Source organism: Pseudorca crassidens, chromosome 4 (assembly GCF_039906515.1).
Source record: "Pseudorca crassidens isolate mPseCra1 chromosome 4, mPseCra1.hap1, whole genome shotgun sequence".
NCBI classification, from domain to species: domain Eukaryota; kingdom Metazoa; phylum Chordata; class Mammalia; order Artiodactyla; family Delphinidae; genus Pseudorca; species Pseudorca crassidens.
In genome coordinates, this window is record NC_090299.1 from 47,866,558 (window position 1) to 47,891,397 (window position 24,840).

Here is a 24,840-nt window from a genome sequence, read left to right on the forward strand (position 1 = left end):
AATGGGTAAAGAAGATGTAGCACATATATACAATGGAATATTAGCCATAAGAAGAAACAAAATTGAGATATTTGTAGTGAGGTGGATGGACTTAGAGTCTGTCATACAGAGTGAAGTAAGTCAGAAAGAGAACAAATACAGTATGCTAACGCATAGATATGGAATCTAAAAAAAAAACAAAACAGGTACTGATGAACCTAGCTGCAGGGGAGGAATAAAGAGGTAGACAGAGAATGGACTTGATGACATGGGGTGGGAGGGCGAAGCTGGGGCGAAGTGAGAGTAGCATCGACATACATACACTACCGAATGTAAAATAGTTGGCTGGTGGGAAGCAGCAGCATAGCACAGGGAGATCGGCTTAGTGGTTTGTGATGACCTAGAGGGGTGGGATAGGGAGGGTGGGAGGGAAGCTCAAGAGAGAGGGGATATGGGGACATGTGTATGCATACGGCTGATTCGCTTTGTTGTGCAACAGAAACTAACAAGGTATTGTGAAGCACTGATACTCCAATAAAGAGCCATTAAAAATTTTAAAAAATTAAAAAACAAAACTCTCTCCCTAATTCTACCTGTTCTATACTGATAAGAATTTAAGCACCGGCTAACGGGGAAGATGGCGGAAGTGTAAGACGCGGAAATCACCTTCCTACCCACAGATACGTCAGAAATACATCTACACGTGGAACAACTCCTACAAAACACCTACTGAACGCTGGCAGAAGACCTCAGACCTCCCAAAAGGCCAGAAACTCCCCACGTACCTGGGTAGGGCAAAATAAAAAAGAATAAACAGAGACAAAAGAATAGGGACGGGACCTGCACCAGTGGGAGGGAGCTGTGAAGGAGGAAACGTTTCCACACACTAGAAGCCCCTTCACGGGCGGAGACGGCGGGTGGCGGAGGGGAAAGCTTCGGAGCCACGGAGGAGAGCACAGCAACAGGGGTGCGGAGGGCAAAGCAGAGAGATTCCCGCACAGAGGATCAGTGTCGACCGGCACTCACCAGCCCGAGAGGCTTGTCTGCTCACCCGCCGGGGCGGGCGGGGCTGCGAGCTGAGGCTCGGGTTTCGGTCGGAGCGCAGGGAGAGGACTGGCGGCGCGAACAGAGCCTGAAGGCATTAGTGCACCACAGCTAGCCGGGAGGGAGGCCGGGGAAAAGTCTGGAGCTGCCGAAGAGGCAAGAGACTTTTTCTTACCTCTTTGTTTCCTGGTGCGCGAGGAGAGGGGATTCAGAGCGCTGCTTAAAGGAGCTCCAGAGACAGGTGCGAGCCGCGGCTATCAGCGCAGACACCGGAGACGGGCATGAGACGCTAAGGCTGCTGCTGCCGCCACCAAGAAGCCTGTGTGCGAGCACAGGTCACTATCCACACCTCCCTTCTGGTGAGCCTCTGCAGCCCGCCACTGCCAGGGTTCCGTGATCCAAGGACAACTTCCCCGGGAGAACGCACGGCGCGCCTCAAGCTGCTGCAACGTCACGTCGGCCTCTGCTGCCGTAGGCCCGCCCCGCCCTCCGTGCCCCGCCCTCCCCCCCCCCCCCCCCCCCCCCGCCTGAGTGAGCCAGAGCCCCCGCATCAGCGGCTCCTTTAACCCCGTCCTGTCTGAGCGAAGAACAGACGCCCTCCAGCGACCTACACGCAGAGACGGGGCCAAATCCAAAGCTGAGCCCCGGGAGGTGTGCAAACGAAGAAGAGAAAGGGAAATCTCTCCCAGCAGCCTCAGGAGCAATGGATTAAATCTCCACAATCAACTTGATGTACCTGCATCTGTGGAATACATGAATAGACAACGAATCATCCCAAATTGAGGAGGTGGCCTTTGAGAGCAAGATTTATTATTTTTTCCCCTTTTCCTCTTTTTGTGAGTGTGTATGTGTATGCTTCTGTGTGTGATTTTGTCTGTATAGCTTTGCTTTCACCATTTGGCCTAGGGTTCTATCCGTCCGTTTTTCTTTCGATTTTTTTTTTTTTTACTTAAAAATTTTTTTTTTCTTAATAATTATATTTTATTTCAATAATTTTATTTTATCTTTATTTTATTTTCTTTTATCCTCTTTCTTTCTTTCTCTCTTTCTAATTTTTCCCCCTTTTATTCTGAGCCGTGTGGATGAAAGGCTCTTGGTGCTGCAGCCAGGAGTCAGTGCTGTGCCTCTGAGGTGGGAGAGCCAACTTCAGGACACTGGTCCACAGGAGACCTCCCAGCTCCACATAATATCAAATGGTGAAAATCTCCCAGAGATCTCCATCTCAACACCAACACCCAGCCTCACTCAACGACCAGCAAGCTACAGTGCTGGACACCCTATGCCAAACAACTAGCAAAACACGAACACAACCCCACCCATTAGCAGAGAGGCTGCCTAAAATCATAATAAGTCCACAGACACCCCAAAACACACCACCAGATGTGGACCTGCCCACCAGAAGGACAAGAACCAGCCTCATCCACCAGAACACACTTCCCCTCCACCAGGAAGCCTACACAACCCACTGAACCAACTTTAGCCACTGGGGACAGACACCAAAAACAATGGAAACTACGAACCTGCAGCCTGCAGAAAGGAGACCTCAAACAGAGTAAGATAAGCAAAATGAGAAGACAGAAAAACACACAGCAGATGAAGGAGCAAGGTAAAAACCCACCAGACCTAACAAATGAAGAGGAAATAGGAAGTCTACCTGAAAAAGAATTCAGAATAATGATAGTAAAGATGATCCAAAATCTTGGAAATAGAATAGAGAAAATGCAAGAAACATTTAACAAGGACCTAGAAGAACTAAAGATGAAACAAGCAATGATGAACAACACAATAAATGAAATTAAAAATACTCTAGAAGGGATCAATAGCAGAATAACTGAGGCAGAAGAATGGATAAGTGACCTGGAAGATAAAATAGTGGAAATAACTACTGCAGAGCAGAATAAAGAAAAAAGAATGAAAAGAACTGAGGACAGTCTCAGAGACCTCTGGGACAACATTAAACTCACCAACATTCGAATTATAGGGGTTCCAGAAGAAGAAGAGAAAAAGAAAGGGACTGAGAAAATATTTCAAGAGATTATAGTTGAAAACTTCCCTAATATGGGAAAGGAAATAGTTAATCAAGTTCAGGAAGCACAGAGAGTCCCATACAGGATAAATCCAAGGAGAAACACAAAAAGACACATATTAATCAAACTGTCAAAAATTAAATACAACAAAAACATATTAAAAGCAGCAAGGGAAAAACAACAAATAACACACAAGGGAATCCCCACAAGGTTAACAGCTGATCTTTCAGCAGAACCTCTGAAAGCCAGAAGGGACTGGCAGGACATATTTAAAGTGATGAAGGAGAAAAACCTACAACCAAGATTACTCTACCCAGCAAGGACCTCATTCAGATTTGATGGAGAAATCAAAACCTTTACAGACAAGCAAAAGCTGAGAGAGTTCAGCACCACCAAACCAGCTTTACAACAAATGCTAAAGGATCTTCTCTAGGCAAGAAACACAAGAGAAGGAAAAGACCTACAATAATAAACCCAAAACAATTAAAAAAATGGGAATAGGAACATATATATCGATAATTACCTTAAATGTAAATGGATTAAATGCTCCCACCAAAAGACACAGACAGGCTGAATGGATACAAAAACAAGATCCATATATATGCTGTCTACAAGAGACCCACTTCAGACCTAGACACACATACAGACTGAAAGTGAGGGGATGGAAAAAGATATTCCATGCAAATGGAAACCAAAAGAAAGCTGGAGTAGCAATTCTTATATCAGACAAAATAGACTTTAAAATAAAGACTATTAAAGAGACAAAGAAGGACACTACATAATGATCAAAGGATCCATCCAAGAAGCAGATATAACAATTGTAAATATTTATGCACCCAACATAGGAGCACCTCAATAAGCCAAATACTAACAGCCATAAAAGGGGAAATCGACACTAACACATTAAGTAGGGGACTTTAACACCCCACTTTCACCAATGGACAGATCATCCAAAATGAAAATAAATAAGGAAACACAAGCTTTAAATGATACATTAAACAAGATGGACTTAATTGATATTTATAGGACATTCCATCCAAAAACAACAGAATACACATTTTTCTCAAGTGGTCATGGAACATTCTCCAGGATAGATCATATCTTGGGTCACAAATCAAGCCTTGGTAAATTTAAGAAAATTGAAATTGTACGAAGTATCTTTTCTGACCACAATGCTGTGAGACTAGATATCAATTACAGGAAAAGATCTGTAAAAAATACAAACAAATGGAGGCTAAACAATACACCACTTAATAACGAAGTGATCACTGAAGAAATCAAAGAGGAAATCAAAAAATACCTAGAAACAAATGAGAATGGAGACATGACGACCCAAAACCTATGGGATGCAGCAAAAGCAGTTCTAAGAGGGAAGTTTATTGCAATACAATCCTACCTAAAGAAACAGGAAACATCTCGAATAAACAACCTAACCTTGCACCTGAAGCAATTAGAGAAAGAAGAATAAAAAAACCCCAAAATTAGCAGAAGGAAAGAAATCATAAAGATCAGATCAGAAATAAATGAAAAAGAAATGAAGGAAATGATAGCAAAGATCAATAAAACTAAAAGCTGGTTCTTTGAGAAGATAAACAAAATTGATAAACCATTAGCCAGACTCATCAAGAAAAAAAGGGAGAAGACTCAAATCAATAGAATTAGAAATACAAAAGGAGAAGTAACAACTGACACTGCAGAAATACAAAAGATCATGAGAGATTACTACAAGCAACTCTATGCCAATAAAATGGACAACCTGGAAGAAATGGACAAATTCTTAGAAACGCACAACCTGCCAAGACTGAATCAGGAAGAAATAGAAATTATGAACAGACCAATCAAAAGCACTGAAATTGAAACTGTGATTAAAAATCTTCCAACAAACAAAAGCCCAGGACCAGATGGCTTCACAGGCGAATTCTATCAAACATTTAGGGAAAAGCTAACACCTATCCTTCTCAAACTCTTCCAAAATATAGCAGAGAGAGGAACACTCCCAAACTTATTCTACGAGTCCTCCATCACCCTGATACTAAAACTAGACAAGGATGTCACAAAGAAAGAAAACTACAGGCCAATATCACTGATGAACATAGATGCAAAAATCCTCAACAAAATACTAGCAAACAGAATCCAACAGCACATTAAGAGGATCATACACCATGATCAAGTGGGGTTTATCCCAGGAATGCAAGGATTCTTCAATATACGCAAGTCAATCAATGTGATACACCATATTAACAAATTGAAGGAGAAAAACCATATGGTCATCTCAATAGATGTAGAGAAAGCTTTCGACACAATTCAACACCCATTTATGATAAAAACCCTGCAGAAAGTAGGCATAGAGGGAACTTTCCTCAACATAATAAAGGCCATATGTGACACACCCACAGCCAACATCGTCCTCAATGGTGAAAAACTGAAAGCATTTCCACTAAGATCAGGAACAACACAAGGTTGCCCACTCTCACCACTCTTATTCAACATAGTTTTGGAAGTTTTAGCCACAGCAATCAGAGAAGAAAAGGAAATAAAAGGAATCCAAATTGGAAAAGAAGAAGTAAAGCTGTCACTGTTTGCAGATGACATGATACTATACATAGAGAATCCTAAAGTTGCTACCAGAAAACTACTAGAGCTAATCAATGCATTTGGTAAAGTAGCAGGATACAAAATAAATGCACAGAAATCTCTGGCATTCCTATACACTAATGATGAAAAATCTGAAAGTGAAATCAAGAAAACACTCCCATTTACCATTGCAACAAAAAGAATAAAATATCTAGGAATAAACCTACCTAAGGAGACAAAAGACCTGTATGCAGAAAATTATAAGACACTGATGAAAGAAATTAAAGATGATACAAAAAGGAGAGATATACCATGTTCTTGGATTGGAAGAATCAACATTGTGAAAATGACTCTACTACCCAAAGCAATCTACAGATTCAATGCAATCCCTATCAAACTACCAATGGCATTTTTCACAGAACTAGAACAAATAGTTTCACATTTTGTATGGAAACACAAAAGACCCCGAATAGCCAAAGCAATCTTGAGAACGAAAAACAGAGCTGGAGGAATCAGGCGCCCTGACTTCAGACTATACTACAAAGCTACAGTAATCAAGACAGTATGGTACTGGCACAAAAACAGATATATAGATCAATGGAACAGGATAGAAAGCCCACAGATAAACCCACGCATATATGGTCACCTTATCTTTGAAAAAGGAGGCAGGAATATACAGTGCAGAAAGAACAGTCTCTTCAATAAGTGGTGCTGGGAAAACTGGACAGGTACATGTAAAAGTATGAGATTAGATCACTCCCTAACACCATACACAAAAATAAGCTCAAAATGGATTTAAGACCTAAATGTAAGGCCAGCAACTATCAAACTCTTAGAGGAAAACATAGGCAGGACACTCTATGACATAAATCACAGCAAGATCCTTTTTGACCCACCTCCTAGAGAATTGGAAATAAAAACAAAAATAATCAAATGGGATCTAATGAAACTTAAAAGCTTTTGCACAGCAAAGGAAACCATAAACAAGACCAAAAGACTACCCTCCGAATGGGAGAAAATATTTGCAAAGGAAGCAACTGACAAAGGATTAATTTCCAAAATTTACAAGCAGCTCATGCAGCTCAATAACAAAAAAACAAACAACCCAATCCAAAAATGGGCAGAAGACCTAAATAGACATTTCTCCAAAGAAGATATACAGAGTGCCAAAAAATACATGAAAGAATGCTCAACATTATTAATCATTAGAGAAATGCAAGTCAAAACTACAATGAGATATCATCTCACACCAGTCAGAATGGCCATCATCAAAAAATCTAGAAACAATAAATGCTAGAGAGGGTGTGGAGAAAAGGGAACACTCTTGCAGTGCTGGTGGGAATGTGAATTGGTTCAGCCACTATGGAGAACAGTATGGAGGTTCCTTAAAAAACTACAAATAGAACTACCATATGACCCAGCAATCCCACTACTGGGCATATACCCTGAGGAAACCATAATTCAAAAAGAGTCATGTACCACAATGTTCATTGCAGCTCTATTTACAATAGCCAGGAGATGGAAACAACCTCAGTGTCCATCATCTGATGAATGGATAAAGAAGATGTGGCACATATATACAATGGAATATTACTCAGCCATAAAAAGAGAGGAAATTGAGTTATTTGTAGTGAGGTGGATGGACCTAGAGTCTGTCATACAGAGTGAAGTAAGTCAGAAAGAGAAAGACAAATACCGTATGCTAACACATATATATGGAATCTAAGAAAAAAAAATGTCATGAAGAGTCTAGGGGTAAGATAGGAATAAAGACACAGACCTACTAAAGAATGGACTTGAGGATATGGGGAGGGGGAAGTGTAAGCTGTGACAAAGTGAAAGAGTGGCATGGACATATATACAATACCAAACGTAAAATAGCTAGTGGGAAGCAGCCTCATAGCACAGGGAGATCAACTCCCTGAGGGGTGGGATAGGGAGGGTGGGAGGGAGGGAGACGCAAGAGGGAGGAGATATGGGAACATATGTATAACTGATTCACTTTGTTATAAAGCAGAAACTAACACACCATTGTAAAGCAATTATACTCCAGTAAAGATGTAAAAAAAAAAAATGTAAGCACCAATGAGCAGTTACATTTTTCTACTTAAATGATTACCAAAAATGTGAAATTAAAGTTTTCCCATGTTTCCTTTTTTTAAAAATTTAATTTATTTTTGGCTGCATTGGGTCTTTGTTGTTGCGTGTGGGCTTTCTCTAGTTGCTGTGAGCAGGGGCTACTCTTTGTTGTGGTGTGCGGGCTTCTCATTACAGTGGCTTCTCTTGTTGCAGAGCATAGGCTCTAGGCGCGTGGGCTTCAGTAGTTGCAGCACGTGGGCTCAACAGTTGTGGCTCGCTGGCTCTAGAGCGCAGGCTCAGTAGTTGTGGCGCATGGGCTTAGTTGCTCCGCGGCATGTGGGACCTTCCCAGACTAGGGCTCAAACCCTTGTCCCCTGCATTGGCAGGCAGATTCTTAACCACTGTGGCACCAGGGAAGCCCCCGTGTTTCCTTTTGATGTTTCTTTTTGGAACCTTGTTCACCCTATTAATTTCTGCATGAAAATACACTTTATTGACTACTGGCATGGCACAGTATAGGTACCTGAGAAGTGTTCAAAGAATGAATGGATAAAAGAGTGAATAAATGAGTAAAGGGATGAGCATATATTTCAACTCAGCCACAAGTGATAAACAATCTCGGATTCTAATAGCCTCAGTTATAATCGATGAAAAGTTTCTGAACTTTGAATTATTTTCTTAAAATTGCAGTTCCTCCATGGGTTTGACCATCCTTTGTGGCAATATTCTTGAGATATGAGTGGAAGGGTTATATTCCCTTTCCAGACCTGGCTCCCAGGAACTCCCCACACTATCCTCCATGCTCTTTCTCTTCCCTTCTGCAGCTGGACTGTCAATGCACAAATGGACATTGAAGGTCAAGCACTGAAGATGGTGGAACCTCAGTCAGCCATGGTTCCTGAATGACTGTGTGATGCAGTGCCCCTGCTGCAATTTTGGACTATGTAAGTAAAAAATAAACAGGTATTATGTTAAGGCACTGATATTTCAGGGGGTTTTGTTTTGTTTTGTTTTTTGTCATTATCGTTATAGCACCCATTTTTTCTTTAACATATTCCCCCTGTCCACAGCAAGCTCCCTCCCACCAAAGGGTTTTGCTCCTCCTGTTCTGATGTGTGTTAATTCCCACATATCCTTTAGATCTCAGTGCAAATGTCACTTCTTAGGGGAAACTTTTCTTCCTCCCTTGCCTGGATCACATCTCTTCTGCATTCTCCTTAGTATCATATGACTCTCCCTTTTGGCACTTGTCCAGGGAATCTTCAGTGTCACAGTGTCTCAGTCCCCAAGGTCATCGATAAGGCACAGACTTCAAAGTGGCCTCAGGAGCTGCGGGCATCCAGCAGGAGGCCAGGGCAGAAGTGCAGGTGAGTACTTAGGACACACATCTTAGGACACCCAGAGATAACTGAGGGAGGTGATTGCCAGTACAATGCAGGTGGGGATAAATTCAAATGTTCATACAAATAAAGCTTCATTTATGTCAGCAGCTTTCTTACCCCTTGGAAAGTTCATGTTACAAATGTTTGCTGAATGAAAGACTTATTGTCAGCATAGCCATCCATGAAGGAACAGAGAAAAGTTTTACTAAAAGTCTTAAGGTCCACATTCACTTGTGTATCCAAGCAGCTCAGAGTCATCACACCTTAATTTTAATAGTGTGCTTGCTTTATGCTACTGGATCTTCAAAAAGTTCTTATTGATCACCTGTGCAGGAAAAAGAGGCATTGATATAAATGGGAATATTAACTGCCATTCAAGAATCCAAAGCAACTAAAAACAGTTAGTTTAGTTTAGTTTATATTCGATTAGTTTAGTTTTATTATGATTTATTTCTCAAAGTTAACAGTTATTTGCCATCTATAAGACAACTTCCCTCACTTGGATTCCAACGGAGAACAGCCAGGTTGCAATGCCTCATTAAGAATAATGTGGCGCTTCCCTGGTGGCGCAGTGGTTGAGAGTCCGCCTGCCGATGCAGGGGACACGGGTTTGTGCCCCAGTCCGGGAAGATCCCACATGCCACGGAGCAGCTGGGCCCGAGAGCCATGGCCGCTGAGCCTGTGCGTCCGGAGCCTGTGCTCCGCAACAGGAGAGGTCACAACAGTGAGAGGCCCGCGTACCGCAAAAAAAAAAAAAAAAAAAAACAACAAAAAAACAAGAATAATGTGACTTTTTCCTGCTCAGGTAGACTCTCATCCTCCAGCATGCTGAACCCTCTGGACTCTGGAGATGCTGTTTCTGAAAGGCAGGAACTGCATCATCACACCTGCCGGGTGGTTCTCACTTTAGTAGGGAGTAAGCATCACTCTTGTAAGGAAACAAAGTCAGAGACCAGCTACCTGAGCATTCCCAAGCCTCCCAGCTTCCCTTTATGCTTCCTATACTTTGTTTCCATGATCTCTTAATCTTGCTGTCTTATGTCAAATACTTCACCTTGGAGGCATGGATTTCCCAAAGAATTTCAATATATTTAATGATTAAAGTAATAGAAATACAATAGAGTATTAAAAATTCTCAATCAAGGAAACAATAGTTATCACAATACGCATGCTATTCTAGCTTATTCTCACTGTACCATTTCAATATTTCTTCCCTGGCATGGAGAGCATTGAATATTTCATTTTATTTTATAAGATTATATTTCATTCATTCTCACTCTTTTGAAGGTTTCTCTATGTTCTTGTATTAATATTCTGAGACTCCATATCTTGTGCCTTCTGACTGTGTTTTCTTTTATTTTTTTGGCTGTACCATGTAACATGTGGGATCTTAGTCTCTGGACCAGGGATTGAACCTGAACCCCTTGCACTGGAAGCACAGAGTCTTAACCACTGGACCACCAGGGAAGTCCCGAATATTTCATTTTAATAGAACACATGTTTTCTATTCATAACCCTCATGTAAATTTTTTTCCCTCTTAATTAAAGCATTCCATGTAATCTCAGTTTTAGTTTATTTTCCATAATAAGTATTTATCCTGTTGCCTTTTCAATAGAGTAGAACTATGCCTTAGTTATCCAGCCCAATAGGACATAACCCTTTTAACTCAAAGCTATGCTTTCCTAGAAAAACCAGGAATCTCCAACATTCATTTTACACCATGCAGATGCCTGACCTTAGAAAGTCTTTCTCAATTTTGAAGATACTTTCTGTGTTATCTCTGTGCAGGACTGACCTCATGGGCATGCATCAGGGCCCGGGCTTAGAAGATTCCTACACTTGGTTTAATGTTCTGCTCTTGCCATCATGAAATTCTTAATAATACTTGAACAAGGGGATTGTATTTTCATTTTACACTGATCCCTATCTCTATGCAAATACTTAATACAAAGCAAAGATACAGGCCCAAATTTCACACAATGCTCATTATTCAGAGAAAACAGGTATAGTCTTATCCCTATTCAATTTAACATTGAGGTAGAAAATAGATAAAGGACACAAATCTTACATGTATATATTGATGCATTTTTATATGCACATACACACACACACTTGTAACTTCCACCCATTTCAAGATAATGAACATTTTCAACCCGTCATATGACTACATCATACTTCTTCCTACAGTGTCTCCCCATATCAAGGGTAACCACTATTCTGACATATCACCAAAGATTAGTTTTGCTTGTTTTTGAACTTCATATTAATGGAATCTTACATAATTAATGTTACATAATTAACATTATGCAACATTATGTAAGATTAATTCATATTAATCTTACATAATTAATGGAATCTTCTGTTGTTCTTGTTTGTGCTTTGTTTTTATCAATCTTACAACACTTTGAGATTGAAAAATCTCTCCACACTTACAGATATTTTTCTATATTGCAATTTAGAGAATTTACAACCAGACCAAAGTCTCAAGGTTAGTAAATGGCATCGAATCTAGTTATGATACTAGTTTAATTTCTATTGACATGTAACCTATCTGCATTTTTTGAACTTATATATTAGAGTGTAGTCATAGAACAAAAGGCATAGAAAGGTCCAGTAGACCACCAATCCAAGTGCCTGGTGCATAGTAAGTGCTTAATAACTATTCCATAAATAGATATTGAACTGTGAGTATCTGCCAGTTAGAAACAAAAACCTGTATAAGCAATCTATATTTTTAGGAACATTTTTGTTAAAGTTACTTATTATTTCTAGTTCTAAGAATGACTTTGGATTCAATCAGAACCATCATCCCAGGAGCACAAATATACTTGGGTCTCACTAGTAAGTAAAGAAAACCTCACCACAAATATGCCTCAAATATTAGAGTAAGGAATCACAACTTCAACAATTTCATTTAAAAAGTCAAGATACTCTTGCAAAAGAAGTATTTAATACTTTAAAAGAAGTACTGAAAGTACTTTAAAAGTATTTAATAATTTTAAAGAAGTATTAAAAATATGTGGAACTCTACAGAGACCTTTCTCTCCTATATATAGTACTATATTTTTTTTCCAGAAAATCCAGGTAAGGATATTAAGACCAAATTACTGCATAAAGCAGACATTTGGCATTCCAAGAGTAAAATTTTCCAATCATGTTGTTCTTACTTCTTAAAATAATGCCAGCTTGGCATGTTTCCTCAACTCTCCCCCAAAGTCCTCCTTCATGTGCTTAACATTGTCAGAAGGAATTCACCACTGAGAGTTTTAACCTGAAGAACCACTGCTATCATCAATGCTCCCTTCTGTTCACAACTGATAAGAACACAGAGACACAGCTTAATCAGAAAAAATGTTCAACATTGCTAATTATTAGAGAAATGCAAATCAAAACTACAATGACGTATCAGCTCACTCTAGTCAGAATGGCCATCAACAAAAAGTCTACAAATAATAAATTCTGGAGAGGGTCTGGAGGAAAAGGAGCCCTTCTACACTGTTGGTGGGAATGTAAATTGGTGCAGCCACTATGGAGAATAGTATGGAGGTTCCTTAAAACAATAAAAATAGAGTTACCATATGATCCTGCAATCCCATTCTTGGGCATATATCCAGAGAAAACTCTAATTCAAAAATATACATGCATTCCAATGTTCACTGCAGCACTATTTACAATAGCCAAGACATGGAAGCAACTTAAATGCCCATTGACAGATGAATGGATAAAGAAGATGTGGTACATGTATACAATGGAATATTACTCAGCCATAAAATAATAAAATAATGCCATTTGCAGCAACATGGGGAGACCTAGAGATTATCACACTGAGTGAGGTAAGTTAAACAAAGAAAGACAAATATCATATGATATCACTTATATGTGGAATCTGAAAAAAAAAAGATACAAGTGAATTTATTTACAAAACAGAAATAGACCCACAGACAAAGAAAATAAACTTATGGTTACCAAAGGGGAAGGGGCAAGGAGGGATAAATTAGGATGGGATTAACATATACACCACACTACTATACATAAAATAGGTTGCCAACAAGGACCAACTGTATAGCACGGGGAATTATACTCAATGTTTTGTAATAACCTATAGGGAAAAGAATCTGGAAAAAAAAAAAAAATATATATATATATAAACTGAATCACTGTTTTGTACACCTGAAACTAACAGGATTTTTTTTTTTTTTTTTTTTTTTTTCAGTACGCGGACCTCTCACTGTTGTGGCCTCTCCCGTTGCGGAGCACAGGCTCCGGACGCGCAGGCTCAGCGGCCATGGCTCACGGGCCCAGCCGCTCCGTGGCATGTGGGATCTTCCCGGACTGGGGCACGAACGCGTGCCCCCTGCATCGGCAGGCGGATTCTCAACCACTGCGCCACCAGGGAAGCCCCTAACAGGATATTTTAAATCAACTCTACTTCAATTAAAAAAAAAAAAAAAAAAGAAGGATATAGGCAAGTAGAATTTCAGAATATTTGGGGCTGTATGAATGTTTATTTATTCAGGGTGACCGTATCGAGGGCTTTCTCACTGTGCCAGACATGATGTTTAGCACTTTATAAACATTTTTTAAAAATTAATCTTCATAACACATCTATGAGATAGGTAGCATATTGTGCCCACTTTACAAAGGAGGAAACTGAGTCAAAGAGTGGTTAAGTGACTTGTCCAAGGTCACCAGTGAGAGAGGGGCTGATATACAATAGGTCAGATCTTTCTCATTCCAAATATGGGCTTTTCCCCGTACTCTTCTCCCTATAAACATATATGTAACATCATTTTACTATAAAATGTATTTTGAGGATTTACTTGAGATTGCAGATGTCGATGTAACAGTCTCCAATGTGAGCTTTGTGCAGACCTCTGTTTTAGCAATATCTGTTACTGCCCAAATGCTTTTACACTGAGGCACTAATGTAGTGTAAAGCTAACTCAAATCTTTTAATTATTGCAGTACAGAGGTTGACATGCTTTGAAAACATTCAAGTTAAAAGGACAAGTGAAGGATAATGAATGAGAATGATACGAAAATAAGGACTGGAAACATGATTAAATGTCAGGGAAGAATTCAGACTTCTGAATTCTACAGGACTCCTAAGTGCTCCCAAGTTTTCATTCGTTATACAGTTGCCCACTACCATGAATTGTGAGCATCTACTGCCCATTCATCACAGTCTCTTTAAAAAGAGGAAAATGTTTTTTACTTGCATTAAGAAATTAGGCAAATTGGTTTTCTCAGAACAGAAATATCTACTCTGTTTGACATTCAGCAGACAGCACCTTCCAATTAATCTTGACCTTTCTGAGGTCAATAGTTCCCACTTCATCCTAGGTCTTTTCTATGTTGTAAGATCTACTTCCTCATTACCCTTCATACCTATAAAATAACTACCTTTATAAAATGCGTACTGTGTGTGTGAAGTATCTTAGGGCATGCTACTCACATTTTTACCCTCCACTATAATTCTATAAGGTAGGTTAAAATTTAAGCTTCATTTTAGAGACATGATTTAGAGAAGTTCAGTAGGTTGTACAAGTTCTCAGATCTAAGAAGTGTCAGGTCAGGGCCCAGTGCTCAGATCTGTCCCGTTCAAACCCTGCTCTTTCCACTTGTTTACATTGCTTCTTCTATCATATTCCTTCATGCTCCCAGGACTTTAGTAGATTCCTAGGCATTTACTTATAAATCCTATAGTGGGCCAGGTAGGCGCCCTACCTGACTTTCTTTAGAGGTCTAGTAATCCATTCAATTAAAATGTCAAATATTTAAAAACAGTCTAAATTCAACCCTGAGTCAGGAAATGAAAACTGATCTCTTTAGATTTTAAGATTTTAAATGTAATAAGTTATACGTAAACAGAGGAAAGACTGAAAGTAGGAGATGTTTTACTTAAAATAAGCCACATCCTCAGGAAGGGAAACATAATATGGGACCCCTCAGCATTTAATTCGTTTGCTCAATAAATATTTACTGAGCATCTACTAGGGGCATAGGGATACTCCATATGGAATTGGGAGCTACAAAGAGGAGTAAATTGGTGACCCTTTATCCTTTGTCTCAGAGGACTTACCATTCAGTAATGGACACAGGCTCAAGAACAACTACAACTGGGAGTTTTTAGTAGTGTTATCTATTTTAAGAGTGTTCTATTTAATGTCAGATCTATTCTTAAAAGTTCCACCTGAATGTAAGAGAAAAAGGAATATATTTAATCCAAGAAAGACTTACTTATGGATTGTTGGAAGTTTCAATAAGAAGCTGGTCAAGAATGCAAGAGAGAATATCACTGTGTTGGGTGACTACCCGATTGAACTTCATTGTTTCACAATTTTCTGAGTCTAGTTCCATGTATATCTCGTATGTCTTAGTGGGTGTCCATGTGATTCTTTTCCGAGGGCATGTTCTAAGTTTGGACATGAATGGCTCTGTGCTACATGCATATAGAGTATTTTATAGGTGTCTTTATATCTTTTGGCTCTTTTTACAAACATTAATACAGAAAGTCCCAAGATGGATCCAAAGAACATGATAGAGCATTTGCTTCAGGGAGCTTCTGGTCTAGTTGGTGAAGTAAATACCAAGATATTAATTCTTTGCATGCATGGTCCCATTTAACTTTCACAACTAAGTAAGCCAGGCCCCGTGTTTAGACCCATTTCCCAGATAAGGAACCCGAGGCTTAAAAAGCTAAGTAACTTCTGTTAGGTGTGTAGCAAGTAAGTGGTACCACTGGGACTCAGGACTATATTTAACAAATACTTATATAACACTTACCATGTGTTTCACAAATAGTAACTCTTTTGTTTAATCTTCCTAACTACTGTATGAGTAGATACTAGTATCGTTCCCCTTTATGAAGGAAAGAGACAGAGACTCAGTGACTTGCCTGAAGGCACACAGTTAGTAAACAGTACATAGCTGATGTTTGAAGCCAGGCAGTCTGGTTCCCAAACTTTGCTGGTAACCAGTCCATGAGCTTCTTCTCAAATCCAGCTAGATCTGACGTCAGAGACCTTATAGGTACCACTGCACCGAATGGCCTCTTCCTCGGTGTGCTCTCTTCTGAAGACAAACAACTGTAATACAACTTCAGTGAAACGAAGAGAGCTAATTCAACAGTCTGTATACAGATTTTGCACCTCTGTGCTCACCCAGCCTCCTTAAAGCACCAACACACCAGTCTTTCCACTGTTGACCTACACTTTGCCGTTCCTGTGTCTTTAATTAAATATTAACATTCATTTGCCCTTTTCCATTGTGTTAAAGATAATCTTTGCATCCTGTCTCATCTAGATAAGCTTCACTCAGTAACAGGTACCAAACAGGTTCATTGTGATATAAAGTAAAGAATGGGGACTCTGATCCGCTCCACTGACATATTTTAAAATGGCAGCTTGAATATTTGTTTTGCATTTACTTCTTTTACATAATGTCAGGATAATAAATTATTTCTGAATACTGAGATAGTAAAAAGGTTCGAGCCCAAATTAGTCATACTAAGTGGCTGTGACCCTTCCTAAGGGTCAAACAGACTCTGTTGAGAGGTGGCTGGTTTTTGCTTTAAATAGTTGTAAGTACATCATGGAGAGGATTTAGAGGTCCACAGTTCATTGATTTGGGGGAATGGCATAAGGAGGTTTTCTGAATGTTTCTTGCAAACTCCATCTATTGGGAATGGAATGGAATGGCTTCTTGCTAAAGTGGGAAGAGTACTGGACTGAGAACCGGACCTCGATTCAAGTCTCATTTTTGCCACTGACGTACTACGTGATCTTGAGCAAGTCTCTTATGTCCTCAGAAGCTCAGTTGCTTTATTGCGTTAAGGGTCATAGTGCATCAGCATTGCATCGTTGTTCCTACAAAACTGAAGGATGACGTCGCGGCCGGCGCTTAACATATATTATCTGATTTACTCTTCAAAACAAACCTACGAAGTGCATGTTTTTATTGACATTTTACAGAAGGGAAAGCTGATCCTTAGAGAGGTTAAGTCACATTCGGGGCTGTCCAAGTGGAAAAGCTGTGCCCTTCACCATTTCAGTGCCCCTTCCAGTGCCATTCAGCTCTGCAATTTAGTAACTGTACTCATTGTCTCTTTTGACCTGGTGCATTTTGTTGTTGCCCCTTCTTCCCATTTATCTCCTAAAAATGTCAAATGTTCACGGTTTTTGGCAGCCCATTGCAACCTGAGTGACTGTTTCTTTGACAACATTTGCTTTCCCAGACTCTGGAAATTAGACATATTCTTGGTTAGTCAGGTTGTCTGGCTGTGTGTATAAGGGTACGTTGAAGTTTTACAGAAAGTAGGGGATTCTCTGTGTTTCCATACTGCGGGACTAAGAGAAATGTTATGATTTTACTTTTAGAAATTATGACGTATTAGAATAAGTGTATTTTAAAATAAGAGACAAAAAGAGAAAACAAGAGTTAAAAACAAGCCGGGGGGGCTTCCCTGGTGGCGCAGTGGTTGAGAGTCCGCCTGCCGATGCAGGGGACACGGGTTCGTGCCACGGTCCGGGAAGATCCCACATGCCGCGCAGCAGCTGGGCCCGTGAGCCACAGCCGCTGAGCCTGCTCATCTGGAGCCTGTGCTGCGCAACGGGAGAGGCCACAACAGTGAGAGGCCCGCGTACCACAAAAAAAATAAATAAATAAAATAAGCCAGGGGAGGGAGAAATGGTTGAAGAAAGATTACTCTTAGAAATGCTTCTTACAACAAGTAAACACATACCTAGAGGATCTACAAGAACAAAATACCCCAAAACATTAACACTATTTATTCATGGATGGTGGGATTGCAGAATTTCTCATTTCTTTTCTCTTTTGAAACTTTGTTAACTTTTTCCAAGTAAATATTCATTACTTGGGTACTAAAAAAAATTAATGCAGGGACTTCCCTGGTGGCACGGTGGTTAAGAATTCGCCTGCCAATGCAGGGGACACGGGTTCAAGCTCTGGTCTGGGAGTATCCCACATGACACGGAGCAACTGGGCCCGTGAGCCACAACTACTGAGCCTGCGCTCTAGAAGCCGCGAGCCACAACTACTGAAGCCCCCGTGCCTAGAGCCCATGCTCCGAAACGAGAGAAGCCCCCGCAATGAGAAGCCCACGCACCACAATGAAGAGTAGCCCCTGCTCGCCACAAGAGAAAGCCCGCGTGCAGCAACGAAGACCCAACGCAGGCATAAATAAATAAATAAATAAATAAATAAATATTTTTTTAAAAAATGCATACACATATACATACCTATGGCAAGTAAATAACAAAATCATCAAGCAAAGACAGCAATTTACTTTGTGGCAAATTTCTAGACTAGATTAACTTCCTAGGCAATGGTGGCATCAAAAAATATATGTCCCTTTGTTAATGTCTCTGATGTCATTCATTATTTCAGCCTCATTCCATATTAAATCATCAGTGTGACGTCTTCCTAAAGTAATGTAACTCCTAAATAGCTATACAACAGGAAGTCTTTAGGGGAAGAGCCTATTTCAATCAGTTAATTATTCCCATTTTTTAAATTGTATTTACTTTCTATCAATTAAAGTGGATCAATTAAAAACACTTGCAATTTATGAAATGCATCCTTCTTTATTTATTCTTATTTTGTCCTCCATTCAGGATGCCTAGACTTTTCCTGATTTATTGCAGGTTCTCAATTGCCCTTCCTTCTTCCCATGATTCTTTTTTTTTTGAATTTTTGAATTTTATTTTACTTATTTTTTATACAGCAGGTTCTTATTAGTTATCTATTTTACACATATTAGTATATATATGTCAATCCCAATCATGACTCTTAACCATAGACACAATGCCACCAGACTAGTCTCTCTAAGACACATCATGTGGGAAAGATGCAGTTTTGAGTACATACAGTGATTTCCACATTACCTATAGGGTCTTTCCAAGATAGTTACAAAATAATCTCTTCATTATCTGGTTCTCTTACTTTTACATCAAAGCACATTACCCTAGACTCTTACCTTCCCAGATTTTCCATCCCATATTCATGCCTTGCTGAGTCTCTGGTCTTGTGCTTTGATTCTTGTTTTTTTCTGGCCCATGACAGTCTTCATCTTCTCTTCTGCTTATCTCCTTTCTAGTGAGATCTCTTCTTAAAGCCTTCTCCAATTACCTTGCATGTTGAACTCACTCTTTTTAATTATCCTTTAGTAATGCAAATCCTTAGCATCTATTTTATCATTTAATGAGACTTTTTAAATTATTCTCTAGGATGTATATATATGTGGATATATATATGTGTGTATATATATATATATCTAGAGAGAGAGAGAGAGTTATATATATATATAGCTATATATATAAAATATAAATATATAAAATATATAAATATATATAATATAAAAAATATTTTATATAATATAAAATATTACATATAATATGAAGTTATATATATAACTATATATATTTATACTTATATATATACACATATACATATATATATATGTATATATATAAAACTGTGGCTCTCCAACAGGACTGTAAACTTTTGAAAGGGAAGAACTCCGTGTATTTCCTTTATATCCCTATTAGTGTCTTGTACAGTGTTGAGAACATAGCAGATGCTTGACAAAATTTCTCTAAATCACATTCAAGTTCATGATAACTAATTGAATTGAATCCTCCACCAAATAAATGCAATTCCATCATTTGTAAATCAAATTTTTTAAGTACAAGATTATTCTAATTAAACAAACTTTAATAATTAATGTTTCATCTATTTTATATTTTTATCTCTGAATGGAGCATTGCTCATGCTCAAATGCTTAACTAGTTAAAATAAGCTCTTCCTCTGACAACTTCCTGTCAAGTGGTTATTTAAAACTCTGAGGTGTGTTGCTTTAGGAAACTGACAAATTGATGATTTAATATGGAGTCATGCCTAAATAATGGATGACAGGGGAGCTATGAATAAAGGACCCTATATTGTGGTGCCCCCAAAGACTTGTGAATAATAGGAGAGTTATCTTAAGTAGACTAACTGCCTGCTAAAGATTGTGGGTTCATGAAGAATTGTTTCCTCATTTCTTTTACTGCTCTAAATATTTCTGGGCAGTTTTGTACTTAGCTGCTATTCTTATTAAACTGCCAAATCCGATAGGGAAGGAGGGGTTGTACTTTTGTAATTTGGTATTCTGATCTGCATCCTCCCTTCGTGAGGTTTTCTACCATCAAAACAGCCTAGAGAATTAATATGCAGCTTAAAAATAAGCTCTGAGTGTCATCGAAAGCTAAAAGTCTACTATTGCAGAAATCCAGGCATAGAAAGGAAGACACTCCATATAAAATAATTACCAGTTACATTCCTATTCGCATTGTCCTTTAAAGCAAAATTATTTTTTAAGAGACATTTGCAGAAAAATCGTTAAGGGTAGACTTTATGTAATAACTTTGGTTTTAAAAACAAAATAAATCAGTTCTATCATTATTGCCCCATATCGCATCTTCTGTGCAAAACTGTGTATTATTATAAAAAGTTTTAGTATTCCTTCCAAGTACCTGCCAAAAAGGCTACAATTTTCAATCCTTCCACCTTAAGTCCATGAAAAAAAATAGTGTTTTCTCAAATCCTTTCTTTAATGGAGAATTCAACTAAATTTCCAGCTTTATTTAAAGACCTAAGGAGATCTCAATGAAAGTTAGGAACAGGAATCACCAAAATAATGCCCAAAAATTTAACCTTTATCAATGGAAAATTAATAAAATTGAAACAAAATGAAGCCCACTTATATACTTTTAAGAACCTTAAAACATTCACTAGCTGTTATGCTTGAAAAGTGAGGATTTGTAAGCAATATTAAGCAGTAGTGGAGTTTAGCTCTAGGTTTAGAATCAGAGAAACTGGATTTGAATTCCAGCTACACAATCTATTGCTCTGTGATCTTGTGTTGGTCACATGATATCTGAGTTTTCTGACTTTTAAAGTAGGGATAATAATGTCATTCCTACTTATTTCACCAAGTGGTCTCGCAGAATAGGAATGTGAAAATATTTTACATCTATGAAATACTCCAGAAATATAAGTTATTATATCCTCATATTTACTGTTATACAAAGTATGCATGTTTTAATCCCTTGTGTATATGGAATAATTGTACCCTATGACATTTCAGAGAAAAAAGCTGATTAGAGAGAAACTGTAGTAACTTACATTGGATACTAACTTACATTGTCTAGCACTATAAATGTGCTAGACATTTATACAGACATTATTTGATTTAATTCACAAAATAAGCCTCTAACTTAGGTGCTTGTTTTAAATCCAGTTTACAGATTGAGGAAACATAAGCTCAAACAGGTTAAATACTTGTCTAGGTCAGAGCATAAATACCAGAGTTAGCTCAATCCTAGATTGTCTCCAAATACTGTCCTCTTCACCATAGGACACTGAAAATCTCTTCTGCTACAGGACTGATAAAAGTGAGAGTCCACTTCTGGGAGGAATCTACCCCCATGATAAAGGTTTAGATGGTTCCTGCCTATCAATGTAGACAAAGGACAGAAGATGCTCCCTCTTTAGACAACCCTGACAGTACACCTGTTCCACAAGTTTTCCCAGTGTGACGTCTTCCTACTTTTTCCATGTATTCAATCTTTTCTGTGGTTACTCTGCCTCCTTGCTTCTATCTTCTCAGACAAGGGAGCAAATGAGAAGATGAAAAACAAAGTATAAAGGCTGAGTTAAAAAGGAACTACACCACAGAAACAGAAAAAAGTCATATTTTCTAAGTTCCTATTATGTCTTTGCTTCTGGGTTATCTAATCTGTTAATAAGAATTCCCAAGGTATGTATTATTATCACCATTTTTTTAACAGAATAAATTTGCATGCAGTCAGGTTAGGTAACTTGTCTTGGAGGCTAGCTTGATTCCAAAGTATCTGTTTCCACAGTCGCCCTTGTCCTATTACAACAGAAAGCAAAACAGGGAACACAGCATAGCTTAAGGCCTTCATTGTCACTGGGGCTGTATATAGTCCCAAGGGAGAGAAAATTGGTTCATGGTGAAAAGTCTTATTCTTTTTATGTATAAAGCAAAGATATGCATATAGTAAATAAACAAATACACAACATATCCGGGGTATTAAAATATCATCAGTGGTGATTAGAAAATAAATTCTAAAGAGGCTAATTAGGAGGATAATAATGAAAAAAGATTGAGAAACAGCAGCAAAGAAGAGAATAATACAACTATAGTGAACTAAATTTATACTGACTTTAGTTCTTGTCACGGTCAGAACCAAGTCAAAATCGTTTCTCAGCTGCTTCAGCCATGAAGGGTATCATCATATATTATCCTAGAATGCACGGGATAGATTCGTGGCACTTTTCAATCCCTGTGCTGGAGTGCTGAAATTACATCCAGTACAATGCAAGTCCAGAAGAACCAGCCAGATCAAACCATCATGATTCTAAATAATCAAACAAGAGCAAGCCATGTCTCCTCTCCACAAAAAATGCCCTCCCATCATGCTCTGCCATTCTTCCCTCCATCCATCTCCCAGGAGTCAGTTCTGGCTCCACTCTTCCAAGAAATCTTTGCCTTATCCAGGTTACATCTTCTTTCTCCTTAGGGATGGATGGTCTAATGTCCCTGTACAGGGTGCCTTACAACCCAGATGTTGCATTTACAGAGATCTGGATTTGAACCCTGACCCTGCAACCTATGATTGGGTGCAGTTGACTTAGCCTCTTCTTGTATTGCAGTTTTTCCATCTGTAAAATGGGAATACTGATGTGTACTCACCTTACAGCCAGGAGGAGAAAATATGTAAAACATTTAGCACTGTGCCTGGCTGGTAGAGGTGTTTACTTGATGAGAATAGATAGTTTCAACAACTAACTTAATCTCTCCTTAGACTTTTAACAATACATATTGTGTGCCCATTAAAAATCATGAATCACAGCTCAGATATCATCTCCTGCAAAAAGTTCCACCTGCATCCCTGCCTCTTCTCCTCTAACTCTGTCCCTGGTTCATGCATCTTTTGTTGTGCTGTTTATACTGTTTGTACTGTTTATACAAAGATTTTTGGTAATTTTTGTTAAATGACAAATATAGATAATTTCTACAAGTTTGATTACTTGTATGAATATAGCCTTCCCAACTATATATGAAAAAGAGATACAGCACATATCTTTTATCCACATATCTTGAAGCTAAGGCATAAATCCTTATCATTGTATACAAATTTATCTTTTATCAATTTAAAATTTGAATACACTGCAAACATTTTGATATGAAATCTACCTTAAAAATTAAAAACTAAAAAAAAAAAAAAAAAAAAAACTTAAAAACTTACCCCAGCCCCTGTTTTCCACAGTCCACACTTGTTGCTTTTTTTCATGCTGTTTTCTCAGTTATTATCAGTCCTTTTCACACACTGAGACTGAGCTCTGGGGGCAGACAAGCAGGAGGGGATTCATTTACAGTCTTCCCAGTGCTCCAGGGCTAATTTTTAGCAAATGCCCTGGATGGACTTTTTGAAAAGATTCTTAGTATTTATCTTGTGACCTTGTATTATGAGTCCCAAGAGCACCAGCACCCAAATACCAGTGAGAAAGATATGCACTGATACCCGTGCAGTGTGTGCTGGCAGCCCTTATCTGTAGAATTGCAATAGCGCTATAGGTACATATTGACAGCCAATTGATCTAATTACTCGTTCACAAATTAACTAAGTGATAACAGAATGTATTATCTTCACTCTGACATGTTTTTGGAGGTCTTCAGGGAGACCTATTTGATCACTTCAAGGATGAGCTTGAAACAACAGAGCATCTTAGAGTAGTTTAAAAGCATCTGATTCATAACGCATGGCTCGTAAAGCATCTTCCTTCCCTTGGTATATTTTTTCTCAATCAATGTACATACTTCAATTAGCAAGTGGTGCAGCTTTGTTGTAATGAAAAATGTGAGCCTTTATATGGTTGAACTCAATAGTCAATGCTATAATCTACATTTCTTTTGAGATTTAACTAAAAGACACATTCATTGATGCAACCAAACGAGTGATCTTTACTTAGTAACACTTTCCTCTCCTTTATCTTTTGAGACGCTGGACACGCATCAATTCCTTCCTGGGCTCCTTACATCTGTCGGGGGCTCCTCCTCTGCGCTCACCTGGAACTCCACACACACCAGGGTCATAATTATATGTCATAATGATCTTCCATCTCTTCAGTATTTTGAGGACCAAGGCTACTGCCTGGCATATTTCTGCAGGTAAGGCACTGTGTCAGGGATTAGGAATGGAAGATGAAGAAGAGGGGAGTCTCTCCTTGAGGGATTCAGTTTAGTAGGAAATGCAGAAATGTGAACTAAAAATTGTAACTCAAGTGTTAAAGTCTATGACCAGGCTATCTCCAAAGTGTGATGAATACAGACTAGCGAGAAATCACTTCACGGTGGTGAAGAATTCACAAAGATCAGTTCTCCAGACTAGCCATTTGTAAGAGATATTGTAAGAGGTAACCCCAGGGATCATTCTGATACGCAGTTATTAAATCACAGAAAATATTATAGCAACTACAAATGCAGCTAATATCTTTATATTGCAATGTGTCCTTGCTGTTTATATGATCATTTGCTGTCACTGGATGTAACAATAATTTAATTTGATTCAATATTTTCTAAGCACCGAATATATGTATGACAGTGTGCTAACTTCTGTGAAGAATAAGAGGCTGAATAAATGTGTCCTCCTGAAGTGACTGTAAA

At 38.6% G+C, this 24,840-nt stretch overlaps 1 protein-coding gene across 5 annotated transcripts in view; it reads right to left on the reverse strand.

Moving 5' to 3' along the window:
- The window catches only part of KCNIP4 (potassium voltage-gated channel interacting protein 4), a 1,191,601-nt gene that overhangs the window by 425,054 nt on the left and 741,707 nt on the right, over positions 1 to 24,840 (reverse strand). The window contains exon 2 of one of the 5 annotated variants that reach the window (XM_067735634.1): positions 23,423 to 23,516. The exons of the other annotated variants lie outside the window; for them this stretch is intronic. The gene's annotated coding sequence lies outside the window, so the exon portion shown is untranslated. The remainder of the gene's footprint in view (positions 1 to 23,422; positions 23,517 to 24,840) is intronic. 5 annotated transcript variants of the gene reach the window in all.